Here is an 8,843-nt window from a genome sequence, read left to right on the forward strand (position 1 = left end):
GTCTGATGCAAGTGCGGCCATCAGTGCCTATCATTCCAGTTGAGGAGGCTATGGTTCCCTCGGATGGGAACAAAGTTACACAAAAGAGCATCAGTATATCTGCCAGAGAACCTACGGGTGCAGCGAATGCACTTATCGATCATGCCTCATCTGGGCCACTTGAAAAGATAAAAATGATCCTGTTTGCCTTGTAAAAGGAAGGGACACCATTCCATGGGGTAATGTCCCCTGTGTCTCGGGACATTGTAACCCAGTAGAATTAATGATCACAAACCTCCAAGACTCCAGATGGCAAAAAGGGTAGAGTGTAATGCTAGGAATTGATGGGAAAGGGCTTGATCCCAGAGTCAGTATCCAGATTCAGGGAAAAATCCGAAAACGCTCAGCCCAGCCAGTGTACCAGCCCTTCTAAAATATATTAAATAAGCCAGTGCCAGAAATTCCAAAAAAGACAAAGAACTTGTTCCTCCAACTTGCTGAAAATGTAGCCCATTCCCTTAATGTCACTACTTGCTGTGTATGTGGAGGAACTACTATGGGTCATTGGTGGCCATGGGAAGCCCGTGAGTTATTATCCTCTGATCCTGTCCCTGACCTGACCTCAGTTCAAAGAATTCAAACCAACAGTTTCTGGGTTTTAAAGGATCCGATTATTGGACAATACTGTTGGAACAGAGAAGGAAAAGACTTCACAGTGGTTATGTTAGGAAAGCTTAGCTGCCTAGGGCAGTGACTGTATAATGGAACAGTGGACACTGCAACCTGGTGGAGCTCAAACTACACAGCGAAAAACCCCCTCCTAAAATTTCCAAAATTACAGGATGCTTGGAACCATCCTGGGTATCGGAGAAACGGGACGGCCCGGGCTGGGTTGTACTGGATATGTGGACACAGAGCATATGTACAACTGCCTGAAAGATGGACAGGTAGCTGTGTCATAGGCACCATTAAGCCTTCTTTTTTCTTATTACCTGTTAAGACAGGTGAGCTGTAGGATATTTGGTCTACTCCGCCTGGAGAAAATAAGTCTAAAGATAGGCGAATGGAAAGATGAGGAGTGGCCACCGGAGAGAATTACTGAGTATTATGGACCAGCCACATGGGCGGAGGATGGCTCATAGGGATACCAGACTCCTATTTACAGGCTCAATCGGATCATTGGGTTGCAGGCTGTTTTGGAAATACTCACTAATGAAACGGGCAAAGCTCTGTCCATTTTGGCCTGAAAAGAAACTCAAATGAGAAATGCGATTTATCAGAACCAGTTGGCCTTAGATTGTTTGCTGGCAGCTAAAGGAGGAGTCTGTGGAAAATTCAGTCTAACCAACTATTGCCTACACATAGACGACCAGGGTCAAGCAGTGGAGGATATTGTAAGACATGACCAAACTGGCACCCGTGCCTGTGCAGGTATGGCACGGATTTAACCCCGAGTCCTTGTCTGGAGGTTGGTTCTCAGGAGGGTTCAAGACTCTCATCATAAGGGTAGTATTGTAATAATAATAGGTGTTTGTGTGCCACTCCCTTGTTCCCTCCCCTTGCCTTCATGTGATCAGAGGATTCATCACTGCTGTAAACAGAGAACCACATCACAAGTGTATTATATGAATCATTTTCAATCAGTTTCTTTAGAAGATCAGGAAAATGAAAATGAGAATGAGAGTGAGAACTCTCACGAATGTTATAAGTGAGGTTCTCAGAGGGCGGGCTGAGGAAGGAGATCCTTTCCTTTTAAGCTTCTAAGACCACTTCCCTGAGCCTTCTACGTTGCATTTCAAAAGAAGTAAAATTTGAAAATAGCAGGCACAAGGTCAGTGGAGGAGACAAAACCAGTGCCACTAGCTGGACTTGGAGGTTACAGATGAAACCCCTCACCCTAGTTCCTATCCTGTCTATCGATCAGAGGCATGGTATGGAGGAATCTTCCCTGGAAGGCATTGTTCTTGCTTAATCCTGATTAGACCCCCACCTAAGTCACATGCCCCTCACCTACCTCATCAATCACGACCCTGTCACATGTAGCCTCTAAGATTGTGAGCCTTTCACAAAAGCCACGACTTTCTAGTCGGGGAGCTTAGTTCTTGAGACACGAGTCTGCCGAGACTCCTGGCCGAATAAAAAGCCACTTCCTTCACAAACCTGGTGTCCGAGAGCTTTTGTCTGTGGCATGTCCTGCTACAGTAGCGGGCACAGTAGCTCATGCCTATGATCCCAGCACTTCGGGAAGCCAAGGTGGGTGGATCACTTGAGGCCAGGAGTTTGAGACCAGCCTGGCCAACATGGTGAAACCCCCATCTCTACTAAAAATACAAACATTAGCCAGGCGTGGTGGCAAGTGCCTGTCATCCCAGCTACTCAGGAGGCTGCGGTGGTAGGATGGCTTGAGCCCTGGAGGTGGAAGTTGCAGTGAGCTGGGCAACAGAGTGCTGCCCGGTCACACAACAACAACAACAACAACAAAGCAAAAAATGAGTTGATGTTGTTAAACCTAAATCTTCCTTAAAGTTAAGTTTTATGAGTTTCAAGAAAGATTTCCATTTTTGTAATTTGATATTTGAATGGAAAGAAGCCACAGTTAATCTCATTCAGTAACAACCGCTAAGCAAATACTAATTGCCCTTTTCTCCTATCCCCAGTCTCTCACCTGATGTCTCTTTAAGTAAAAAAATCTGAGGAGAAATAATCACGTGTCAAGTATGAATGACAAATTCAAACAGTAACTGGTAGGCGCTGAGTCCTTAGCTCAGTGCCAGTTTGGGCCTGGATTTGCTATTTCAGAAGCTACAATCTCGTAAGTTTTGTCTCAGAGATTTGTGGTGTCAGCCTCCTGGAGCTCAGTACAGGATGTGTTCTTACCCCAACCAAATAGAAAGAGGAGGCTGAATTAACCTGTCCAGTATACACCTTTTTTTTGTTCAGGCTGGTCTTGAACTCCTGACCTCAGGTGATCCGCCTGCCTCGGCCTCCAAAGTGCTTGGATTACAGGCGTGAGCCACCACGCCCGGCCAAGTTAGAGGAGGCGTCCCTGGGTGGGCCCGAACCGTATACACCTTAACCTAAGTCCTGTGACTCACCTGTATTGTCAGTGGGGGGACTTGAAGGGGAATTTTTCTTTTTTTAAAAAAAGAAAGGTTTGGTGCAGTGGCTCACCCTGGTAATCCCAGTACTTTGGGAGGCTGAGGCGGGTGGATCACCTGAGGTCAGGAGTTGGGACCAGCCTGGCTGACATGATGAAACCCTGTCTCTACTGAAAATACAAAAATATTAGCTGGGTGTGGTGGTGCAAGCCTGTAATCCCAGCTCCTTGGGAGGCTGAGGTAGGAGAATCACTTGAACCTGGGAGGTGGAGGTTGCAGTGAGCCGAGATTGCACCACTGCACTCCAGCCTGGGTGACAGAGCGAGACACTGTCTCAAAAAAAAAAAAAAAAAGAAAAGAAAAACAAAGATTGATGGCACCACTCACTGCCTGCCATGGTTTGATCAGAAAGTACACCACTTGCATGAATAATTTTAGATGCAGTTTTTGAAGTCTATGTATTTATTGAGTAATTATGACAGATGGAGAAAAAATGGCATGTTATTACTAGTAGTAAGTTAAATTCCAGTCTAAAATTGTTGTTCAAAACATGTGAAGCACAATTAAATTATTCTGCAGCAAGATTTTTTAAAAAGCAGGATTTTCTTTTGGAGTGATCAGACTCTGTTAATTACTGTCTTATTCCATGTTTAGAATGAAAAGGTGGGCGTCATTACCAAGTGCAGCTGGATTAACGATAATAGCCCGCCCACAAAAGAAGGGGAGGACTTGTCTTAGACCCTATTAGGATCACAAGGCCTTTGTAAGTATGCTGATCAGACTTCCTTGAACCTTGGAGACATCTCTGAGAAATAAATATTCTGTCACTCTGAAAACATTCCTGAGGTGGGTCAAGCATGACCTAATCATAACACAATGGATTCCTTTTATGACCAGCAGGAGAAAACACTTCATGCTAAAATGAATGCCTTGCACTATCTACTCCTATTTAAATTTGAAAGCCTGGGAAATTCACTACCCAGCATGTATGACTCACCCCGTAACCAAAATAGCATGAAATACACGCTGGTAACTGCCAGTGACTTCTTTCCATTCATCTTTAGGGAAGCTCCAAGAGACGGTTTCCTTTTGGGATTTTTTTTCTTTCTGTGTATCTGCTCAAAAATTGTTAAAAGAGGTTTTCTGGAAATTTTATTTTGCAGCTTCCTCTGGTCTTTCTCCTTTTCCTCCTCCTCCTCTCGCTCTTCCTTTCCTCCTCTGTATTCTCTTCCCCTGGTTCCCTTCTTTTCCTTCTCCTTGGGCATTGCCATTTCAATTTAGATGCAGCTTTCAGTGCAATCTAGGACCACTGTTGGTGTGGGAATTGAATTTGGGTCACAGGTGGAGCCCTTAGCCTTACAGTGATGAATATTGTACTAGCATTTAGAAGAACTAGATTGGTTCTGTTTTAAGTATTGGCACTGGAATTGCAACTCAGGTTTTCTGATTTCAAAGCCTGGACTCTTTCAAACACACCATTATTTCTCCTGTTCATTTTTGTGCTGAGATCATTATATCATTTGGATATCAAATTTTTAAAATCAGTTAATTAATTACTTTTTTGAGACCGAGTCTTGCTCTGTCACCAAGGCTGGAGTGCAGATGTGTGACCTTGGCTCACTGCAACCTCCACCTCTCAGGTTCAGTTATCCTGTCTCAGCCTCCCAAGTAGCTGGGACTACAGGTACACACCACCATGCCTGGCTAATTTTTGTATTTTTAGTAGAGACGGGGTTTTACCATATTAGTCAGGCTAGTCTCAAACTCCTGACCTCAGGTGATCCACCCACCTCGGCCTCCCAAAGTGCTGGGATTACAGACATGAGCCACCATTCCCAGGCTGGATATCAAATTTAATAGGCAACATTAATTGTGAGGTTTCCCACTTGAAGAAACTAGAATAGGATAACAGAGTATACAATTTTCCTGGGACAGGTGGGTCTGGGTTGGGGCATATTCAGAATATGCCCTGACACAGTTGTATTACTCAGAAAAGCTTACTTTGGCTTCACAGAAGCAAGGCAAAGGTGAAGTCTGGTGGAAAAGAGAAGAAAAAATATGTTAGAATGAACAGAATGATTAGCTGGGAAGGTATGTGTGAGCTGAGTGTTTCCCAAAAAGATATGCTGCAGTCCTAACCTCTGGTACTTATGAATGTGATCTTATTTGGAAATAGAATCTTGGCAGATGTGATCAAGATAAAGTGAGGTTGTACTGGAGAAGGGTGGACTCTAATCCAATGGTGTTTTATAAAAAGAAGGAAATAGGCCAGGTGTGGTGGCTCACACCTGTAACCCCAGCACTTGGGAAGACCGAGGCAGGTGGATCATGAGGTCAGGAGTTCAAGACCAGCCTGGACAACATAGTGAAACCCTGTCTGTACTAAAAATACAAAAAATTAGCCAGGTGTGGTGGCGGGCACCTATAAGCCTACTTGGGAGGCTGAACCCGGGAGGTGGAGGTTGCAGTGAGCAGAGATCGTGCCATTGCAGTCCAGCCAGGGCTACAAGAGCAAGACTCTGTATCAAAAAAAAAAAGGAGGAAATCTAGACACGGAGAAAACATTATGTGATGATGGAGGCTTGTGGTGATGTGTCTACAAGTCAAGGAACGACAAACAAGGACCCACCCAGGCTTGGCACAGTGGCTCATACCTGTAATCCCAGCACTTTAGGAGGGCAAGGTGAGTGGATAGCCGGAGGCCAGGAGTAGGAGAACAGCCAGGACAACACCATGAGACACTGTCTCTATAAAAAATTAAAATACATTAACTGGATGTGGCGACATACGCCTGTAGTCCTAGCTACTTGGGAGGCTGAGGTAAGAGGATCACTTGAGCCCAGGATGAGGCTGCAGTGAGCCATGATTGTGCCTGAGTGACAGAGCCTGACTCTGTCTCCAAATGGCAACTACAACAAAGTAGGCAAACAATAAACTATCAAAAGCTAGATAGAGGTGAGGAAAGATGGAAGGATGGAAGGATCCTAGCGTAGCGCCTTCAGGGAGAGCATGGCTGGCTGACACCTTAATTTAAAACTTGTAGTTTCCAGAGCTGTAAGACAATGAGTTTTTGTTGTTTTAGGCTATCTAGTTTGCGGTGCTAGCTCTAGGAAATGAATACAGAGGTCTAGAAGTGCAAATTGAAAAATATCCATGGAATGGGTTGAATGAAGTGACTCAAAACTATGAAAGAAGCATGCGGTGTTTATACTTGGATCTCTCAGACTCATTTCTTTATGGACTTGCATTTCGCAATACTATAGGAAGAAAACACTTAGATTAGGGTTCTGTGGTTTTTTGATAGCAAGGAAGTCTTTCTTCTCAGTAACTGTTAGCAAACATAGGAAGAGAATCTTGTATCTGAGAAAACAGAATATGCAAACGTTAATTTTAAAATATATATATATATATTTGAGACAAGGTCTCACTCTTTGTCCATGCTGGAGTGCAGTGGCATGATCATGGCTCGCTGCAGCCTTAAATGCCCAAGTTCAAGTGACCTTCTTGTCTCAGCCTCCCAAGTAGCTGGGACTACAAGCATGTGCCACCATTCAGCTAATTTAAATTTTTAAATTTTTTGTAGAGTTGGAATCTCACTACATTGCCCAGGTTAGGTATGAACTTCTGGCCCCAAGTGATCCTTTCATCTCAGTCTCCTAAAGTGCTGGGATTACAGGCATGAGCCACTGAGTTTCTCTAATGCTATTTCTTGACTTCAGTTTTAGATTTTTTTTTTTTTTTTGGGACGGAGTTTCGCTCTTGTTACCCAGGCTGGAGTGCAATGGCGCGATCTCGGCTCACCGCAACCTCCGCCTCCTGGGTTCAGGCAATTCTCCTGCCTCAGCCTCCTGAGTAGCTGGGATTACAGGCACGCGCCACCATGCCCAGCTAATTTTTTGTATTTTTAGTAGAGACGGGGTTTCACCGTGCTGACCAGGATGGTCTCGATCTCTTGACCTCGTGATCCACCCGCCTCGGCCTCCCACAGTGCTGGGATTACAGGCTTGAGCCACCGCGCCCGGCCTAGATATTATTTCTTATCATTCCTCTATTGTGGAAAAAGAGGTTTTGGTTCTTGTAACCATAATACCTTTGTCTTCTTTCTCTATTCCCAATAATATTTAGTTTCCAAACTCATTGTCAGAAGTATAGCTCGTTTCTCAATACACACACACACACACACACACACACACACAAAATGGTGAGAAAAAGTGACCCGATAAAACAAGAGTGGAGGACTTGAAAAGACATTTCACAAAAAAGAAATACAAATGTTAAAACATTTATGAAAAGATGTTAAATCCAATTCATAATTAGATGAATGCAAATTAAACTGAATTTACCATTTTCACTTCTCAGATTAGCAAAATCTAAAAGCTTTACAATGCATTCTTGGCAAAGCTGTAGAGAAAGAGGCTCTTTCATACATTGCTGGTGTGATTGCGCATGTTATAATAGAATCTCTATGTAGGGCAATTTGGCAATATCCCCCCAAATTACAAATGCATTTATTCTGTGACCTGAAACTCCTACTGATGAGAATTTATCCTAGAGATATACACATATAACATCAGGGGTATATCAAATTATTTGTTACATTAAGGAACATAAAAAGAAAATAGTAAACGATGTGTGTGTGGAAGATTGTGGTCAGGATGGATGGAGGCATGGATGAAAACAGATTTTTTATCTTTTTAAAAACTATACAAAGCTGGGTGTGGTGGCTCACGCCTGTATTCCCAGCACTTTGGGAGGTGGAGGCAGACATATCACCTGAGGTCAAGAGTTCGAGACCAGCCTGACCAACATGGAGAAACCCCGTCTCTACTAAAAATACAAAATTAGCCGGGTGTGGTGGTGTGCACCTGTAATTCCAGCTGCTCAGGAGGGTGTGGCAGGAGAATTGCTTGAACCTGGGAGGCGGAGGTTGTTCTGTGTTCATCTCTTTGCCTTTTGCTCTATCTCATGGGATATTTCCATAGCATTATGTTTCACCCTTTCCATTGAAATATTTACTTCCACTACCATATTTTTGATTTCTAAGAGCTTTCTGAATCTTTTTGTACCATCTGGGAAGAAAAGGTTAGCAGCTGGTTTGTAACTTATTCTACTTGACCTGGAAATGCCAGGAAAAAAACAAGAAAGGACCAAGTTACATCTTCTTGCAAAGTAGCTAATGGGATAACATCCACAAGCAGAAGGAGCTCTCATTTCTGGAATGCTTTTACCAGGATGTATGTGGTCTGGCCAGGTTGCTCTTGGCGTGCAAATCTGGAATCCATGCATACACGGAGGCATGGCCCACTTGAAGATGTCAGTGTCTGCTATGTAACTGCGAGTATAAACAGAAGATTTTTGTCCATAAAATAACTCTATTTGTGTAATGGATGCTTTATATATGCTACTTAGAACCTTACACATTAACTCTGGACTAGAGAATGGTATAAAGTGGCAAGAAGGGAGTGGGGATCCGCAGTGACCATTTCAGACTTTTCCAGGTTTTGCCTACATGTCATGATCATCTGTATTCTTTGAATAATTAGGTCTTTTTTTTTTTTTTTTTTTTTGGTTTATTTTGAGACAGAGTCTAGATGTGTTGCCCAGGATTGCGTGCACGTTGCAAACACGGCCCGTTACAGGCGCGGCCTCCTTGGCTCAAGTGACCCTCCCACCTCAACCTTCTGAGTAGCTGGAACAATAGGCACATACTGTCACACCTGGCTAATTCATTTCTGTTTTTTGTAGGATGAAATTTCACTATAATGC

The 8,843-nt window shown here is 43.6% G+C and overlaps 1 pseudogene; it reads left to right on the forward strand.

Annotated features, from left to right (window-relative positions):
• Positions 1-2,821: 2,821 nt before the first annotated feature.
• Positions 2,822-2,929, forward strand: LOC116550475 (annotated as a pseudogene).
• Positions 2,930-8,843: the final 5,914 nt, after the last annotated feature.

The sequence above is a fragment of the Sapajus apella genome, unplaced genomic scaffold (genome assembly GCF_009761245.1).
Source record: "Sapajus apella isolate SASKATOON/1434 unplaced genomic scaffold, GSC_monkey_1.0 scaffold7, whole genome shotgun sequence".
Taxonomy (NCBI): domain Eukaryota; kingdom Metazoa; phylum Chordata; class Mammalia; order Primates; family Cebidae; genus Sapajus; species Sapajus apella.